Source organism: Symphodus melops (assembly GCF_947650265.1).
Source record: "Symphodus melops genome assembly, chromosome: 23".
Lineage (NCBI taxonomy): Eukaryota > Metazoa > Chordata > Actinopteri > Labriformes > Labridae > Symphodus > Symphodus melops.
The window spans coordinates 10,210,074-10,230,501 of NC_136713.1; the positions used below are offsets into that span (position 1 = coordinate 10,210,074).

A 20,428-nucleotide genomic window follows, 5' to 3' on the forward strand; every position below is an offset into this window, starting at 1 on the left:
ACACTTTTATTTGTTGACTTTTCTAACTACCGGTAGTTATATTTCTGAAATAACAAAATGAACCGCCGGTAACACCGGCTGAATTCCATTTATTGGATGCTTCTGGAACGGCTCTGGTATTATTCATGCAAACTCACTCACTTAGTTTGCTGAGACACGAAATGGTATGAGGCCAACGTTAGCGTCATCATTTGCACCCGTTGAGTTTGACAACGTTAGAAACTACAGTAACTATACAACTAAAGACAAAAAAAAAAACCCAGCACACACAGGGGCAACTTTAGCTGTTGGGCCAAATCATGTTTCCAAGATGTTATGAATGTAAGTATATTTTTTCTGTCATTTTAACTATGTTTCTATTCTAACTAAACTCCTGATAAAAAAAAATGTGTCCGTGCTAAATGCTTTACTTTGTAGCTTGCTAGCTAACTAGTTGGTTGGTTTTTAAAGTTTTATTTTCAGCTTTATTTCGACAGAAGTCTCCTTATTAAAATATCATAGGACCAAATTAGCTTAAACAATGTTTCTGAAAAGACTGCTTTAAGTTATAATAATACCCAGTGCTCGTCTGATATGCTAACAATTCCTACCGCTAGGGGCGATAACCCGAACTAAATACGTCTCGCTTGAGTGTCACGTTCTCCTGTTGCCATAGTAACCAAATGTGAGCTTTTTTATTCAATAATTTCTTTACACTGATGTTTTGCCACTCTCAGACGAGACGTAGAAACAACACTGATGTATGTATGTCATGCTAGCACATTCATTGATGTGTAAGCAAACTGATAATATAGTTTCTGCATTTACACAGGCCACAGTTCAGGAGCAACATTCAACTTCAATGACTTTGGATTTCTGACCACCTGATAGATGTAAGTATGCTGCTAAATGTCTAGTTCTAACAGTAAATCTAAGATCCTCAACTCGCCCTAGAGCTGAGGAGGACTCTGATGTCTGGTTTTAATCGCCACTTGTCATTGTATTCATGGAAAGTATGGATTATTGTTTTTGAATTATACTGTCCTGCCCCCAGGAAAAGACAAAAACAACATATGTAAACACATTTTCAGCAAGAGAGTCTCCTCAGGATGTAAATCAGAGCTGAAAAAGAAAATCCTCATTATGTTGCATGATGAAGCAGGCAGTGGTGGAGTGTCTTATTCTGAGAGCACATGAAGGCAAAGAAAAACTGTCAAATCACAGCAAAAATTGCAGCTCTGATGTTAATAGGCAGTGGAAAATGACTGTACAACGTTGAAGGTACTGAAGAATGATTGTTCACTGAGGGATGAATAAGACAGAGCGGGAGGAATGATCTGCCAAAAGGGGAGATGTATTGTTTTATAGCGCCTCACTTAAAGTGACCCAGTCTGTGCGGCTTCTTCCCCTCCACAGCAAAATACAGCTCAGGTGTTTGCAGTGCGCCAGTTACTGTATTTTAATGTGCTCCCACAAACTGCAAAGGTTGTCTTTGCAACACATATTGCAATTACAACGACTAAATACAGGCTATTGTAAAAGGACAAGATTCATCAACGACAAGCTTTTCATCTTCTGCTTTTGCAGGTTCACAGACACCCTGTGTCCCCTCGAGGTCTCCAACGTGTGATGTATACTCAACAAAAATATAAACGCAACACTTTTGTTTTTGCTCCCATTTGTCATGAGATGGACTCAAAGATCTAAAATTCATTCCAGATACACAATATTACCATTTCTCTCAAACATTGTTCATAAATCTGTCTAAATGTGTGATAGTGAGCACTTTTGCTTTGCTGAGACAATCCATCCCACCTCACAGGTGTGCCACATCAAGATGCTCATCAGACACCATGATTAGTGCATAGGTGTACCTTAGACTGTCCACAATAAAAGGCCACCCTGAAATGTGCAGTTTTTGCTTTATTGAGGGTCTGGGGACTCAGAACCAGTCAGTATCTGGTGTGACCACCATTTGCCTCATGCAGTGCAACACATCTTCTTCGCATAGAGTTTATCAGATTGTCAATTGTGGCCTGTGGAATGTTGGTCCACTCCTCTTCAATGGCTGTGCGAAGTTGCTGGATATTAGTGGGAACTGGTACGCGCTGTCGTATACGCCGGTCAAGCACATCCCAAACATGCTCAATGGGTGACATGTCCGGTGAGTATGCTGGCCATGCAAGAACTGGGACATTTTCAGCTTCCAAGAATTGTGTACAGATCCTTGCAACATGGGGCCGTGCATTATCTTGCTGAAACATGAGGTGATGTTCATGGATGTATGGCACAACAATGGGCCTCAGGATCTCATCACGGTATCTCTGTGCATTCAAAATGCCATCAATAAAATGCACCTGTGTTCTTCGTCCATAACAGATGCCTGCCCATACCATAACCCCACCACCACCATGGGCCACTCGATCCACAACATTGACATCAGCAAAGCGCTCACCCACACGACGCCACACACGCTGTCTGCCATCTGCCCTGAACAATGTAAACCGAGATTCATCCGTGAAGAGAACACCTCTCCAACGTGCCAGACGCCATCGAATGTGAGCATTTGCCCACTCAAGTCTGTTACGGCGACGATCTGGAGTCAGGTTAAGACCCCGATGAGGACGACGAGCATGCAGTTGAGCTTCCCTGAGACGGTTTCTGACAGTTTGTGCAGAAATTCTTTGGTTATGCAAACCAATTGTTTCAGCAGCTGTCTGAGTAGCTGGTCTCAGACGATCTTGGAGGTGAACCTGCTGGATGTGGAGGTCCTGGGCTGGTGTGGTTACACGTGGTCTGCGGTTGTGAGGCCGGTTGGATGTACTGCCATATTCTCTGAAACGCCTTTGGAGACGGCTTATGGTGGAGAAATGAACATTCAATGCCCGAGCAACAGATCTGGTTGACATTCCTGCTGTCAGCATGCCAATTGCACGCTCCCTCAATGCTTGCGCCATCTGTGGCATTTTGCTGTGAGACAAAACTGCACATTTCAGAGTGGCCTTTTATTGTGGGCAGTATAAGGTACACCTGTGCACTAATCATGGTGTCTGATGAGCATCTTGATGTGGCACACCTGTGAGGTGGGATGGATTATCTCAGCAAAGCAAAAGTGCTCACTATCACACATTTAGACAGATTTGTGAACAATGTTTGAGAGAAATGGTAATATTGTGTATCTGGAATGAATTTTAGATCTTTGAGTCCATCTCATGACAAATGGGAGCAAAAACAAAAGTGTTGCGTTTATATTTTTGTTGAGTGTATTTACAGCAGCAGAAGCAAGGTTGTAAAAGAAAAAAAAGAAAAAGACAGAGACGTTGAATTGCTCGAGTGGCTGAGGGAACAAATTGTTCCCTCTTGGTGGTCAAAGAGATATTGAATTATTTCAAATCTCTCTCAGACTTTCTGAAAGAAGGAGTTGCTATGAAAGGAGACAGTCATGGGTGTCAGTAGGCTAATAAACATGAGCATTGTCAGCTTTTCTTTCACCCCTGATGTACTTGAAGAAGGTAATCAGTGAAAAGGCGGGGATGTGTTTGGTAAATCGCGTCTTTCATCATTTGACGGGGTTATCTTTAAAACTCTTTGATTTCTGCCGACTTTGTTCATCAAGTCTGACGGGGAAAGTGTCATGGTAGAATACATTTAGAAGAAGGAGGTTATGCGCACATCACGTAGGTGCAGGGCAGTGCAAAATCAGCAGACTGAAGAAGAAGAGAGGCCCGCAAATGTGCTTTTTGTCACTCAGCTTCCACGATAAAGTTGATAAAATCATTGTGTGGAGTTGGAGATAAGCTAGCAGCAATAGAGAAAAACAATTGATTTGCGATTCCATCGTTCGATTTTGCGATACGAATTGAAGCACGATAAATAGACACAAATTTTGATGTGCATATAAGCCATACGTTTTTGGTTTCCTTTTTGCAAAAAAAAGCTATAAAAAATTTAATTTGAAAGATTTAGGGGGTCAGGTGCAGGAACATGGACGTACCTTGTAATCCACAAGCCTCACTGATATCAGTGACAGCGTGTTAAAGTGCATAAGAAATGTGCAAGGATGTGATGAAGGTGAAGAAGAGATCCCTATTGTCAGGAGTCCATGCCTTAATCTTGAGTTAATTCAGTCTGTGCTTTAAAGAAGCTCACCCAGCCTTGTAGTGAGAGGACACTACTTATCCTGATCAATATGTACCTTTGTTCTTTATTGTGATGTTTGGCACTGGCTCCAGTGGACAAAGCCGTTGAAAGCTTTTTAGAGCAGAGAAAAAGGTGAAGTGAACTCATCAGGACTCATTGTCATTTTAGTCTTTAAATATGATCTTTATTTTTTCTGTTACACAAGAGTGAGAGGGCAACCACACAGAGCTGACGTCTTCTCCTTAGAGAAGGAGCAGAAGGCCAGTGTTGTTTTCTTTGTTTTGATAGGACAGGACATGGCCTGCAGGAAAGGAGCCACTTGACTTGAACCTTGGCCGCTCACTTAGAGGACTTTAGCCTCCTGTGTGGGGCGCGACCTAATCGCAAGGCCATCTGCGCCCCAGCTCAGTGTCAGTTCTTGATCACGTTATATTCTGCTTAAACTACTCAGGGGGAAGTTTATAATAGCTCAAGATGACAGTTGTCAGTGATAGTTTTGTTAAGAGTTATTTCATGCTGAAAGTTCTGATTCCAAAAATCAACACAGTTTAGTTTTGGAGGAAAAATCAGGCCAGAAGCTCGAAGAAAAGCTTTCATAGTTCTTTCATTGTGAGCTTAATTGTGGTCCCTTTTTGATTAAAGACCCGCTCCTGCCCTATATTTCATATATCTGTCAGCATGCTCTGCACGGCTGGACGTGAAGCACCCAGTTGCTGTTTAATTCTCCGTTTTCTAACCGTAAACATAATGGTGTAATCAGTTGGTGTGTCAGAGGGCAATATGGCTATGCAGATTAGATCCTAATGTGCGATGAGCACTGCAAACACAAGCACTGTGGAGAGGACCATGAGAGGACCTTTTGCACCTTCATTTCATGCGTGATGTAGATTTCTGCGTTTTCAGAGCATACAGTGAATTGCTGACAATAGAAACTCCTCTGCAGTCTTTTTTTTGTGCCAGCTAATCTGTGCGCTCGGGTAGTTGTTTGTGTCTTGTGTGTCATCGGATGTTTCTAGGTGTTTGTGTGTGTGCATGCATAGTGTAGAGTTGTGGAAAAATACTGCCTTAAATGAGACCCAGACGAAATCAGAGAGGTGCAGATCAAGCCTTTCGTCTATCTGCACCCCAGGGACGACATTTACCGTAAATTCCGGACTATAAGCCGCTACTTTTTTCTCACACTTCGAGCACTGCGGCTTCTACTCCGGTGCGGCTAATGCATGGATTTTTTATGGGGGACAATGAGCTTCTGCCGCAAAAACATTTGACTTCGTCACGTCGGATCTTAATATCAGTCATTTTGCGCTTCATGCACGCACCCTCATCATGGAAAACACACAGAGAAATGCATATGATGTAGCTTTCAAGTTAAAGGCGATCGACCTGGCTGTCAAAGAAGCTAACAGAGCTGCTGCACGTTAAGATGACACTGACAGCGACAACAGAGACTGAGGAAGTGAGTAATGAAGTCATTCTGAGGCAGTGAATGGATGGACTTTTTCTTGTGAAATATATTACGGTCATCTTTTTCATCAGCCGTGTTACAGACACCGTCGGCTAGGCTTCGTATTGTAACGGTTCATGTTGTAAAGTCAGTAGTTGATAATGTGTTCATAATTCCGATTATGTGGAGAGTCAGTGAATGCACCAGCGAGAACGTGTTGAGTGGCTGTATGAGAGAACGCTGGGGGAGAGAGTTGGATTGTTACGGCAAGTTATGGTTTTGTTCTCCGCTGTAAACGGTGTGGTCACGGCCGACAGTGGTCGGGTTATTAAAAGTTATTATTTGAACGCTCTCGTCGTCCTTTAACGTCCGTACGGACGCTACAGTATTTGCGGATGTTACCGGTAGCCTACGTCTGTGTAAATAGCTCTTGTTATAGCGTGGACACCTGCGGCTTATAATCAAGTGCGGCTTATATATGTACAAATACATTTATTTACTTATTTTTAGCCGGTGCGGCTTATATCCAGGTGCGCTCAATAGTACGGAATTTACGGTACTGTTATTTTGTTAGAGCAGAGACAGTCTTCTTTTTATCTCGCTTAATCGTTTTAGAAGGTCATCTTTCTCTACAAAAACCAAACTCTCTAAATTCATCACGCAGACACAAAGTGTGTCAGGCGTGCACACGCATGCACCAGGCCCCAGGTCTTCTTTTCTACTTGGAAATTAGCAGTAAAGATTGGAAAACACACTATTCAGATTAAATAAAGAAGAAATGACTTCTGCTCGGTCGTCAGCTACAGAAATCTGACAGTTTGAAGTGAGTGTTCGTTGTATTTATAAAATCCTCCCCCAGCCTTTCCTCCTTAAGTAGCCCGCTTTTATAATCAAAACTGTTCAGGGCAATGGGATGTCAATACCCTGTGCATCATGTTTTATAAAAGCACTTTGTTATCATTGTTAGAAAATGGACACATTTAAAAATGTGATTGTCTTTTGTTCTTGCACGGAAGCCTCATTCTGACTTAACTTGGAAATATCTGTGAAAGTTTTCTCATTGATTGTTTTTTGACCACTAAAAAATAGAACTCTCGTTCTCTGCTTCCTCGACTCCTTCATCTCTCTCCGGCCAAAGCTCTTCAAGAACACAAACAAACTCTCCTCTTTGCTGGCTTCCCTATAAATGTACGTATTGATCAGAAACTCCTACTTCCTACTTACAAAGCATCACAGGGTGCTGTGCGTCAGAGTGCTGCTGCTCTGATTTATTTACTACTTATCAGCCCACCCATACTTTGCACTCACAGGATGCCTTCATCCCCCTCATTGGAAATTAAACAGCCTGGAGCAGAGCCTTGGTTCCCCTCTTTCCCCTGTGCTATCTCTCCTTAACGGCCCTGCAGTCCATCATCTCGCCTGCTCGTGGCCACGCGGCTTTGAAGTTCATAAACTGTGAGGCAAAGGATGGCTGATCTGACGGTCACTGCAGCCGAGGCAGAAAGAAGCAGGTCAATAAACCCAGAGAGTGAGATGCCTTTTGCAGAGTCGCCAGGCATCGAAGTAACCATAAAATCATGCATCCGAGCACATTTTACCTTTTCTGTCAATCTGTCTCTGACTGTGTTTGGCTGTGGTGTGAGGGCTCTTCAGGGCCCTTCAAGGAGAGCTGAGCGCTCATAAAAATAAGCTGCCACTGTTCTAAAGATGAGCAATTATTGGCTGTTTGATTTTTTTAAAAGCTAAAAGGCTGTTTTTTTCTGTGACTTTATCGACAAGTCTACAGATGAGCAGATGGCTGTATTTTAATAAAGCTCAAAATGATAGAATAAGAGGCACAACAACTTAAAACAAGTTAAATCTGGATTTAAGGCCCCTGATGTCGACCCTTGATGCTGTGTCTGCAGAACTGCAAACTTGTTTTGGTTTTTAAACCCTAAGGTCAGTTTTTTTTTTTTTAAAGATTTATTTTTTGGCTTTTTATGCCTTTATTATAGAGGGAGGAAAGTGGATAGAGTCGGAAAGGGGGAGAGAGTGGGGGGAGACATGCGGGAAATGGGCCACAGGCCGGACGCGAACCCGGGCCGCCCGCGCGCGAGGACTGAGCCTCAATACATGGGATCGCGCGCACTGCCGCTGCGCTACCGGCGACCCCTAAGGTCAGTTTTTATGGCAGCTGCATTTGGAAATAGTCATGTTAAAGTCGGATGTTAATTTAGCTCAAAGTCATCACATACTGATCACGGTAAACTTCCAGATTTTGCTTGAGATCTTGACTTATTTATCTCGTTTTGTTTTTCAGATCGCCATAAAATGACCCTGTTACCGAGAGGAAACAAGCTTTGTGATGCCGAAATGATGAGGTATGTAAATCTGCTCGAATGAGTAAAACAAGATAAATAAGTCGAGCTCTCAAAAACAAGCAGAGAAGTGTATGGTTTCATGTCTGCTGCTGTACAAGTCAAATTATTGAATATTTATCACATGATCGTAGCTCATGAGGGCAAATATAAATCTCAAGAAGTAAAAAAAAAAAGAAGGAAATTAGGACTCATATTTTTTCAAAACCCTCATGCTAAGTCCACCACACACATAACCGTATTATTTCACAAGATCATCATTAGAGCTGAATGAAATCAGTATTCAGGACTGAGTGTTGAGCTGTTATGGGACTGCTGTTCAGACATAATGAATGTGTTCAAGACCAGACTTCATGTAAAGTGAATATGGGAAAAATGAAGTTCACTTGACCCCAATATATTTTCCCTCAGCTCCTGAAAATTGCTTTTAGCTCTGGTCCTTCCACTTGATATCTTTTTGCCAATCACAAAGATCCACTGAGTGTCCTCTGTGTCGATGCACCGTCAGCGCTGCTGTCCGAGCTAAGATTGTGCTTAAGACCGTGATGCCCATGTGCCAAGTCAGCAGCTGTCACAGAAAAAGTGAGGAAGGCCACGGTATGAAAAGAAAGCTGCTCCAGCTTGACACCGTCTCAACTTGCAAGAATGGCAAAACACAGTGGAGTGGCAGGGAGGCCCAGTGGGTAAACAGGCTCCTGCAGCTTGAAATAGAGAGGCAGACTTTGGAAGGAGTCCACCCTCCTGAAGGGTCCTTGAGCAAGACACTGACTCCCCAAAGTGAGCGCAAGCATGCTAACAAGCTATAAGAACCACAGATGACACAGATGGCTTTAAAATCAACACAACTTGCAAAGAAAGTTTGACTTTTACATGTTCTGTTACATTTTTTTCTTTTGTTTTGGACAAAAATGTTCTCAAATATATCGAAACAAGTTGAATAAAATGAGGGATTAGATGTTTTGCTATTTCATTCTAATCTCAATAACAAGTTCTTCTTCATTTGTACAACTTCACTCAATTTCAGTGACTCATGTTTCAGTGTTATGATGTTTTTCATTTCAACATTTCAGCGTGTAAGTCTTCTTTTTTGGTACTTAAAAAATAGTTTACTTTTTTACAAACGAGAAGAAAGAGTAAAGACAGATATGAAATATTTCAGTACTTGTATCTAGCACCACTTATTCTTTTATTTGTCCCTGTTGAAGCTCTTATCGGTCTTGCTCCTTTGTTTTTTTGTTTTTTCATTGACTGGGGAATCAGCCAATCGAACTGAACCGTGATGAATTCTGCAAATAACCACGACTTCACCCGCAATACGTCTTGTTTCCACCGTGCAGATTCTCCCGATAGCAGTAAGCAGAATGTGCGTGCTTTGTGACTTGAACATTTCTCTTGCATATCTTCAATGAAAGGCTTAATTTTTACAATGTATTGAAAATTTGACAACTTTTTGGGCTGTATATTATTTTTCAGATGATTCTTAGTTTTCACTGATGGCATTAATGACGTTTCTAGCATCATATCTTTCCCTTATAAAGTCAGTGCGGTGAATGTTTTTGCACAGTTGCAGAGTAAGCTCTGTAGATGGTTGGCGTGGACTAAAACAAAGAATCATTTTGAGTTAATTAGACGCTAAAAGCTTCATTTTTTACATCATGTTCAAAGTGTTGTGTGGTTCTGGGCAGGAAGGTTTAAGTTAGCTAACCAGAGTTTTTTACTGGAAACAACACTTGTGACATGAGATTTGCAAGTCCAATATCCAAAACAAAGAGCGGAGTGCCTTGATACCAATGTGCTTAATAGAAGACATTCACCAAAAAACAGCTTTGTTAAAGTGTATTCAAATACCTGGGGAATCATATTTTATCATTATGAGCGCCGTGAGGAAGCTTATTCACCTGATGCATTCAGAAATCCATCTTGTTATGAGTCCACAAAGTGATAAAATAGATTTAATAGAGAGGAGCTGCACTCACTGAAAGCCACGTCTTTGAGCCATAAGCCAGCCCCTAATGTGTGTCTGTTTAATGCAAAGAGCTACTCTGAATGCATCAGAAGAATAAAAAGTCGACCTGAAATCTAACATAGATACATTCTGACTACATGGATTCAAGTGTCTGAGTGTATGTGCCAGCAGAGATGCTTCCAGCAGCCTATGATGGTTGACAATTTCATGAAACACTGAGCTTCCTGGACGGAGCCCAGCACTCTGTTGTTTACAAGACAAGTGCTTTTTACCTGCCAAGCCACAGCATCTGCTCCCGCTCCTTTTTTTGTTTCAAGTGCAGACTGAAGCTGCTACACGCTTTGAAGGACGACAGTTTCAGTTCCTCCTGCATGGATCTTTGATATCAAACTTCAGCTTATTTATAGTCTTCTATAACAGAGAAAAGAGAAAACTCCGGATCTAATGCAATCTTCTCCTATTTTGTGTCATTTTAATCATGATATTACATCACTCATCATCATTCACACCATGCTTATCATCACTGCCGTATTGTCCTCTCCCTTCTTTTCCTCCCTGTAATCATGCTACTAAATGACAGGGTCTCATCATGATGCGTTGACGGAGCATTTCCTCTGTAATTGGCTGCAGTGGGTCGAATGCATGATGACCCAGAGGACCTGTGAGGAAGAGCAGATCTCCTCAGGCAACAGATGGAGGAGGGAGAGTAAATGATGTAACTTTACATTTAATGAAAGCTAGTCACACTATGGCCTCAGTGGACGCAAAACAAATGGGAGGAGACTGATCTGACACACCAAATACAACCCTCTGTGACTAATTGGTAAACAAGGGAGGTAAAACAGTATATCATATACATGTGTAACTTCTTGCCTGGGATGGATGTTAATATTTACCCTGTGCACCCATTAAAAACTGAACGACGCCAAATGTGCCATTAACACTCATCCAGTTCAGCCAGAGAAGATGTAAACTTACAAAACATACTTTTTCAATCTTGTTGGAATCATAATGCTTTCAACGATGAGCAATGATAAGCAATGATTCGCAAAACCTGAAGGAAATTTTTTTTTTTTTTTATCTTACTCAAGCGGCTATCTATTGATCAAAACCTTATTTTCTATTTCGAGAACAAAGCTTGGCTTATCATGATCGTTGGTGAATTTTTCTTGAACAGTGACAGAAGAACGATCTAGTTTGTGATCAATAATTGGAACTCTTAACGTTGAATCAATTTCACAGTTGTTTAGATGTATACCTTTTGTAATAACATTAGGATATCTGATGATTTGATGCAAACTTAACATAATTTCAATGCACCGTTGGAAACGCTGGTACTGAAAGTGTATATGACTGACAGTGTGTCAGAGTTCTTTTACCAGACGCTTCATAAAATCCTCCCTCCCTTTTTGCAGTTATACATTTTATTTTCTTTGCCTGCCCCTTAAATATGCTGCAGCGTCGTGCTCCTTCCTTGTTTATGTCCGACCTTAAATATGCCACTTTTAAAGCACATTTTTGTCAAATAACTCAGGAGAAGCCAGTGCTGCCAGCAAAGCAGGCATCCACATCCAGATGCACAGATCTTTTTAAAGAGGACTCCGACATATCTCTTGTCTGAGCGCGAGTGCAGGACACTGATTTGGGCGTCGCAGCAAGGGTGGCTTTTGTGATCCCACAGGCAACAGCTTCTGCCGTCTGGCTTCTAAGAGTGGAGTGAGGGCCGACAAAGGTGGTTATCCATTGTTGCATAGACAGGTATAGTAATTACATTCTCCTCCATTCAGGCCCTATCTCCATACAGCACCAGAACACCCCTCTCAAACTCCATTATACGCTTGCCAAATGGAACAATAGAACCAACATTCAGTGCGTTTGGCACTCAAAAAGGGACACTGACCCCTTCTGGGGTTAGACATCAAAATGTGTCATGGTCTCACAGGCTGCAGAATACAGTGCGTTTTTTAATTTATTTTGGCAGAGCTGGGCGTCGCGTCAGCTGCTGGATTATCATCATTTTGGCACGGGCGCACTTTAAAGCTCCCACCTTTGCCCTGACCGATTTCGGTCACTTTAATATGGGCGAGTACTATTTCTTTGTCTGGTCCTTGAGCAAGTTCAAAGGGATGTTAAATCTTTTAAAGTTAAATTTTGCAGCCCCACAAACTCAACTGTGGTGGACGCTTCACTACACTTCCCTGGTAGTCCATCCTGTAAATGATATGAGTCACAATCTAATCGGTTTGATGTCGTTCTTGAAAAATATTTTCAAAATAAAACTCCAGTCCTGCTAACTGTAACTTCCTGTGGTAAACACAGATCTTGAACCTGATCAGAGTGGAGCAGAAAAAAGTGAGGTGGTTAAACTTCAAAACAATACTATCATGAAGTTGTCAGTTGTCGGTCCATGCACGGCTCATGTAATTTTTTAAGGAGTTGACTCAGCCCAACATTGTACAGTGAATTGTACGCTCCTGATTGTTTGTCACAGCCTGCTCTTTCAGGTTTGCGCAAAGTGACACTAAGTTGAACTGTTTCAGCTCAGTAGACAATTCCTAATGAATACAGCAGCGACACACATCTCATCGTAACACGCACAGCAGCTTGAGAGCGCCCAGATGTTATAGTGGGGCCCGAAGTAGCACACAAAGCAAGGCACATGTCTCCTCTGATGAGAGAGCTCATTTGGATCTGCCGTTAGTCGACGTATGATTTATGACTGTGTCTGCAGAAACCAATGCTTTCACTCCTGCAGCACCGGCAGCTCAGAACAGAGGGTCTCTCAGCAGCTCCTGTGTCGTAGAACAGTGAGCTTTAGTAGGGTGGATGGATAGTCAAAGGAGGGTGTCACAAAGCACTGAATAAGAACGTTTTAAAAGAAGGCAATAATGTAAAAATGTGCAGCGGGTTAAACTGAAACACGAAAAAACATGTTTTGAGGCTGAGTGAGATACTTTTTTTTTTTTTTTTTTAATTTCAGAAGGTATTATGAGAATACACATGGTGTCGGATGCATTTAAAGTGAGCCGACAGAGGGGGTTGGATTTTCTCTGTAGGTGATATTGATGTTCAATTAACCATGAAAAGCCTCCCTGAGTTTAAAATCCATCTTTTGTTCGACATGACTGAGTACTGTTGGCAGGCGGAGTTTTGTTGCATTGTGATTGCAAAAAACCCAAACATTTACTTTATATTGTAACATGGCATAAATCTCTTCGTTATTAAGTAAGTAAATGCATGACCTTGGCTTGTGTAGGTTGCTCGTCTCCTGGCTGCTCACCTGTTGAGAATTTGGAAGTAGCTCTGCCCATTGTGTGCAATTTCCCTCCTTTTCTGACAGTTTTCTACCTTCAGATATTCCTGTCTGCCTGAACTTTGTTGGATTTCTCAGCCTGCATGTTCGATTTTTTTTTTCCCACTTAAGATGGCTTTTTCATGTCTCTGCTGCCTGCTGAATCTGTTTTTGAACCCAACCTCCAGGAAACCAGAGTTACAGACCTTGAATGCAGCACTTGTGGAGCAAACACTGTATCCAAAAGGTGCCAACAGCGAGCCCTCAGGCAATGTGTTTCCTCTCTAAATGCCTCATCGTGAATACAAGTCCTGGGAGGACAGATACACCTGGTCACCTGTCACTTTTGTTTAATGTTTTCTCTATGATATTTCCACAATGTATACCACTCTGTTTTGACCAGCTAATGTATAAAAACCATAGTAGGACTTATCTTTCTTTACTCTCACCCTTCTTTCATAATGTCCTCTCTCTGTTTGCTAAGTAGGAAGTGGAGGCTGATGGAGTCAGGATGGAGGTGTCGCTCCCTGCTTGGGTGCTTTGCCATTGCCACATCTGTCCATCTGTCATGCATACAGGCCCATCAATCAAGCAGCTGAATGCAGGTGAGTGCGAGGTGCAGTGTACAACCATTAATCACTCAGAGACATGGACACCAGCGGGGTGTGCTGGGTGGGGGGGATGTGTTCTGTGTGAAACACAGAAAGACAGTGGCGATTGGGCATTTAATCTATTTAGCCGAGCCTGCATGTTATTTTTATTTTGCAGTCACAGTCGCTGATCTCTCCGTCTGTATTTTAAATGCTCTTAGTTTTGCTGCAAAAAAATGCCATGGCTGTGAAAGAGTTCTGCGACAGTCCGGGTTTATAGATGAAAGGTTGTTCGTATAAAAAGGCTGACGGCAATTATTGGAGATCTAAAAGTGACTTTAATATGGACGGGATCAAACTTGAGCCTGTAGTTGTTATATGTCTGGTCATATTTTAACCAATGAGTGAGAGGAGCTTTTTCTACAGACTATAAAAAATCTCAATTTCATTTTTACAAGCTTTTGCAGTCAACACATTGCAAACATTTAAATTAATCACAATTACAAAACAATGTATTTAAGTTTAGAAGCATTACTTCACTCAGCATCACTCTGTGCACATTTTATCTGTTGGATGGAGAGCTGAGTATAATTATTCATACTAATCCACGGCAGTCAGATGAAGCTCAAGCTTGCCATCTTTTACCCTCACCTTTTCTACCTTTTAGATGTTGAAAAAACATAAAAATAGAATAAAGTGTGATTTTTCACTCTTAGACATTCATTAAAATGTGTTTAATTAGTTTTATATCACATGTATCACAACAACAAATGAAAAACAACATCACACATTTTAAATGTTGCTAGAATACATGAAATGAAAAAGTTTTTGCATTGGTTTCATCCTGCACATTTTTACTTTTGGGAACTTTACTGTAAATTAGTGTGAAACATTAATAAAGTTAATCCCCCCCCCCCGTCTGTATCACATCTGTAGAAGAAGCGCGTCTGCACGTGTGAAACATACTTTGAATTTTTGACACCTGGTGGAGCATTTTTGCGGTGTGTGAAGCCCATTATGATTTCCAGCCGCCCATTATCCATGTGCTCCATAGTTTGCAACATGTGGAAAACGTGGAAGACGATGAAGACTGTCTGGTTCAAACTACATTTCCTATAATGCAACCACATTCCTGTTAATCCCCAACTTCTTTCAGACTCCACACTATCAGCTTGCAGCACTGCTTTTTGTTAACCATTTTTATTTCCTGCCTGATGTGACATAGACATCACTATGACATTATTATTCTGTCACACAGTTGAGTCTACCTTTACGGGGCCAACAACATTATTCAACTTATTGTTACATGCTAAGGTTGAACCTATTTTTTAAGATCCCCTTTGACCTGGTCGATTTCCCTTACAGCCTTTCTGTTTCTGCAATGGTGGTCAAAAACGTCTCTCCTTAAACCTCCTTAAACCATGAGCTGTCCTCATGCTGCTTTTACCTTACGCTCTTTGGACTTCTCTGTGTGGCTAAATAAAGAATGAATGGGTCATTTGATGATTCACAGGTAAGGTAAAGAACAAATACATCACAGGCTCTTCTCTTGAGTTTTTTTTACTCTTGAAAACGGCGTAATGCTCTGGGATCCAACAGTTCATGCCCTACAGTATATTAGCTTAAGTCAAGTCATAATCAATAGTTTTTCCCTCCCAGCTCTGACTAAATTATCAACAGAAAGAATTAAACATTGACTCGTGGTCATAGTGAACAAGCTGCACTCTGTTTCTGACACTCTGCTGGAGTTCTGACAGACACACACTTCTAAAAGCAAATTCAGGCTCAGTTTGGTCTGTCAGTATGATTCAGCTCTTGGAGAAGCTCCCTGCTGCGGGAATTCAGCGTAACAGCACAAAATCCTCTGCAACATGTTAACTAACACTCAGGGAGCTTTATGATAATCCACCAGAGTGAATTAACGGAGACAATACAGCCCTCTGGGGTGCCTTGAGCACCACTCAAGCAGGTGGAGGCAGCTTCAAGCAGACACCAGTGGTAATGTGGGTGTCAAGGCATTTATAGGGAGACATGACCAATGTTGTGACAGTGGTTGAAATCTTTGCTGCAGTCTCCTGTCAGAAATCATTTATCGTATAAAGGTACCTCGTGCAAACTCCTTCACCGTGCTGGTGCGTCTTTGCAGTTTCTTGAACATCCTTGTGAGTATCACCAGATGTACATGTATACCTCTTTAACAGTGCTGCCTGTTTCCCTTTGGGCCATCTCTCTCTTGTGGCCAACAAACCAACTCTCCTGCAGACAGAAGAGAAAGTTTGGAGAGGGATAAACAGAATCAACAGATACAGAAAAACATGGAGTGTTGCTATATGAAATAAAAGGCAGAAAGTCAGTGAGTCGAGGAGCGATAGAGAAGTCAGGGGAGTAAATAGAGATGGATAGCAGCGCTCGGCTTCTTTATTCCTGTTTTTGTTTTTTGTTTGGTTGCATGTGAAGCGAAAGAATGGAAGAGTAAACGTGCAGTCACTGACTGAAGGTGTTGATTATTGAGGATGTATTGTTGCTTGTGCAGTCGATCTGCTTTGAATTTCCCTGCTGACTGTTTACCACAGGACTGACTCAAGTGTGGACATATATTTTTAATTTACAGTATGTTAAAATAATCTCAATTGATATTCAAAAAGGAAATCTGCTGGATGTCGAAGTCTAAGATTGATCAACTTGCAATCATAGAAGCAGATCCAAAATCCATTCATTGGGCCTAATATATAAGAACTTTGTATATCCATTTTGGTGTGCTTTTCTATCTGTAAATCAAACCCACAAACCGATTAGAGTAAAATGTGTCGGTGTTAAAGTGTAAATTGTCTCATTTTGCTTTATTATTCAGACTGCTGTATGAAACCCAAACATAGCAGGAATGCAAAGCATGCCTGTGTGGCAATTTGGTGTGTGGAAAACACAGCACTGCCAAAGAAATCTTTAATAAAAGATAAACAACCTCCAACCTGACACAGCTTGTTGTGCAGCTGCAGAGGAATGTAGAAAAGTTCTGTGGCCTCCGGTGAGGGCAGGAAATAAAATATCAGCCTTGTTCACGGTTTTTAACCCTGATTCGTGCAATTTGAAATGTCAGGTTTTTAACATATTTGTGACTGCCACCCCAGAGGATCATGTTTCATCTTGACTGTTTTGTGTGAACACAGCTATATAACGCAGTTCCTGGGATGCTATGCAAGGGCATGTTGCCTGCACTAATTCAAACCGTAAATTGCTTAATAGTGGTGTTGCATGAGGACATAAAATGGTTTATTCATGACAGAAATATTTAACGCCGCTCACCTTGGACCTTTGAAATGCGCTGGAAAGGAAAATCGAGTAAGAGCTAAATAAGAGAGAGAGAGAGGAAGCGTAAAGGATGATAATTTGCAATATGAATAAATAATTTAAAAGCAGACGTGGTGCTGAGCTTTAGCATGAAACGCCCCAAAGGCAGTTAACTCAGGGAGGAAAGAGAGAGGGCAATTAGTCTGGTTTATCATTGATGTATAACTTTTATACAGGCCCATGAGGTTTAGGAGTCCCTGTTATCTGATTTTATGATGCATGGTTTGTGGCTTCTCAATGTCCAACTGCTAAGTGTAGGAATTTCAGGTTTGAATGAACGGAAATACTTATCAAGGCTGGAGCTTTGTGATTGTCAACATCTGTGTAGTATTTCTCTGCGCTCTGCATGAAGCGAGTAGGAAAAGATAAGCTTAAAAACAGCAGAATTTCTGTTGAAGGCGGGTGAAAGAATCAGAAAAAAAAATCAGCATCCAAAGGATGGTGCAGATAAACCTAAAAGATCTGAAGACAAAACACATGAAAACCATTCAGAATTCCAAAAACTCAGGAGAAAAGGTCTGAGGACAGAGTTAGAAACTCTTCCGTACTGCAAACATTAGCATCTATAGCTAACTAGCCTTGGATATATATATACCGCTCAGAGCCAAACGTACATCATTAACCACTACATTAGCTGCAGTCAGTCAACGTTTAATCTGCTGGGGAGGCTGTGGCTCACAAATAGAGCCAGTTGTTATCTAATTTTTGGATTGGCAGTTTCATTCCTTGTCCATATGTCCCTGTGTCCTTGGGCAAGACACTGAACCCTGAGTTGCTCCTACAGGCAGAGCAATTGGAATATGAATGTTGTGGGACTCAAGCCTGACGGGCAGCCGTAAGCAGCGTCTGCCATCGTACTGTGAATGTGACGTAAAAGGGTAAATGTGACATGTATTGTCGAGCACTGTGAGTGGTTGATAGACTGTTTACCGTTATCAGCTTATTGTCTGATGAGTTCATAATGTTTACATTTCAGCTGGAAATCTTTTGTCTACCTGAAATAGAGGACTTGAAATTATTCAATTACTGCTCTCACTTTGCTTTGTTTTCACAAAACATTTCGTGGGACAAGACAGCTTGATGAGTTTTCAAGTGTGCCTCTCAGCAGTATTAAAGTTCCTCAAAGTCTTAAAACTTCCTCCTGCCTGACCTCCTGTAAGATTTGAGTATTTTAAGTGGATCCCCTTGAACAAGTACTTCTTTCTGCTCGACGACCTTTGCTCTTGAGTCTAGACGTTGCAGCTTTGGGCCGTGTTGCAGCAGACAGCAGGAGAGAGGACAAATGAGTTGAAAGGGCGCAGGACGTGGAAGATGACTGTGCTCGTGTTTGATCCTTACTGTCTTTGTATTCCCGAGGCGCTCACTGAGTCCAGTAATTGAGAGATGTTACAAAGGCTGCTCTGTGAAATGCTTGACCTTGAGGTTCAGTAGCTGGTGGATTTATTTTGGAAGTTCATTCGAGGTCACATCATGTAAATAGCCGATGGTGTCAGACTGAGTGGCTCTGATACTGATAGCTGCTCACAATCAAAGCTTCTATTCTCCGGCAATATATTCCAAGGAAGTGTTGCTGAAATATGAATGATGTGTTACTGACTCAGTCTGAGTGACCAATTTCTTATCATGTTTGCTTTTATGTGATTTAAAAAAATAAACTATATGGTACCTAAAAATACAAACAGTTTAATTCCTCCAGAAAGAAATGAAAGAAACTGAGAGACACCAGTATCAATCTGCGACCTTCATCCTGTCTTACTTTTAATTTTAATTCCACTTTTTTATGCGGTATGATGTTTTCTTGAATCGTTTCCATGAACCCAGGAGCTAAGAGAGGTCTATGTTTGACATGTCGGCTCAAAGCCTCTCGTGAGTGTGTTTTCTGCTTCTTAACCTCTGGATTTAAAGACCTGCGTGCATCCATCAAGTCATCCATGATGTTTTTTTCACAGCATCAAAAGACTTCAAAGATTGTTTTGATCTGGAGAGCAGGACTTCTACCTGATGAAACCAAGATAATAGATATTGCTAAAGAAGTCAGACGGAGCGAACGTGGTCAGCTCCACTCTCGATCTACTCACGTTCTCTACCTGTGATACTCAACGTTTATGCATGATTGTTATAATGTCTCAACCAAAGACTTTTAGATGGAAATCCTCCTTGTTAAGATAGCTACCCTTGGATTTTAAGTGTGAGAGAGCCCTGGATTGATTTTTTGTGAGTGGCATTAATCAGGAAATTGGATAAATCAGTGAGGCAGACAAGGATAAGAGCGTCCTCAGGGTTGATTTTGAAAAGGAAAAGTAAGATCTAAATTCCCGATGTTCTTCCTCTTTCATGCAACCAGTGACTTGCAGATACTTGACACAATGATGCACTTTTTATGAATCCAAACATAAAAACTATTAAAGTTAAAGGCTTTGTTGAAATCTCTTTTGAGTAGATCTATTGTGGACATTTTATAACACGGAGATATATAGATAGCTAAACCATCTTGAGGAAAATGCAGACATCCTGTCGCTGCTTACGATGGTTATTTTCAAATGCTTCCTAAGATGAAGTGTTTGTGGTATTTAATATTAAAACGGCACTCCCTGTGTCGTTAATAGCATAGCAAAATATCAGTCAGTATAATTGTGTTACCGTACTCATTTATGTGGGGGGTTTATGAAAAATAAACAAACTGGGCTTTTAGGCAATAGTCGGATGTAATTCAATGCTTTATTGATCTTTAAAAATGTCTTGCAAGCCAAAATGGACGTGGAGCGTTTCTAGCTCTGAACTCAGTCTGAACCTGAATACGCAGAGAGAACTCTGATTCTTTACCATTACAGCACAGCCCTTCTTCTGTGGACATTAAAGTGGTTTGAACATCATGAACATAACAGATTTTCTTCCCGCTTTGGACTGAAAAAGACTAATTCAAGTTTCACCGTAAAAATCAGTGAATTATAAATGAGTTTACCTGCAGATTCTAACACGTCTTCAAACTACTCTGCTTCATAATCAAGCGAGCGCAGTCTGTTGATTACAGCTCTCTCAGGAAGAAGAAGCAATACAAAAACCTCTCCTGCATATCAGAAAAAGCTGGAACACATTTAGTGAGCCTCTCCACTCCCAACCTACCTGCCCTCATTGATGTGGCAATTTCACACAAAAATACAATAATAGCACATGACCCAGGCCATCCACTCCATTGTCACTTCACAAAAGCCCCCCTCCCGGCTACAGATGCAGAAGGTTGAGGAGCGAAAGAGACTATTTCTGCAGGAGCTTTGCCCTGCCTGAGCCATAGAAATTCTTAAGAGTGCC

General features: G+C 41.4%; 1 protein-coding gene across 1 annotated transcript in view; it reads left to right on the forward strand.

Annotated features, from left to right (window-relative positions):
* The first annotated feature begins 280 nt into the window (after positions 1-280).
* Positions 281-20,428, forward strand: part of LOC306818475 (neural cell adhesion molecule 2-like) — a 363,832-nt gene continuing 343,684 nt past the window's right edge. Inside the window, exons 1-4 of the mRNA XM_079336086.1 lie at positions 281-321; positions 812-872; positions 7,866-7,926; positions 13,669-13,786. The gene's annotated coding sequence lies outside the window, so the exon portion shown is untranslated. The remainder of the gene's footprint in view (positions 322-811; positions 873-7,865; positions 7,927-13,668; positions 13,787-20,428) is intronic.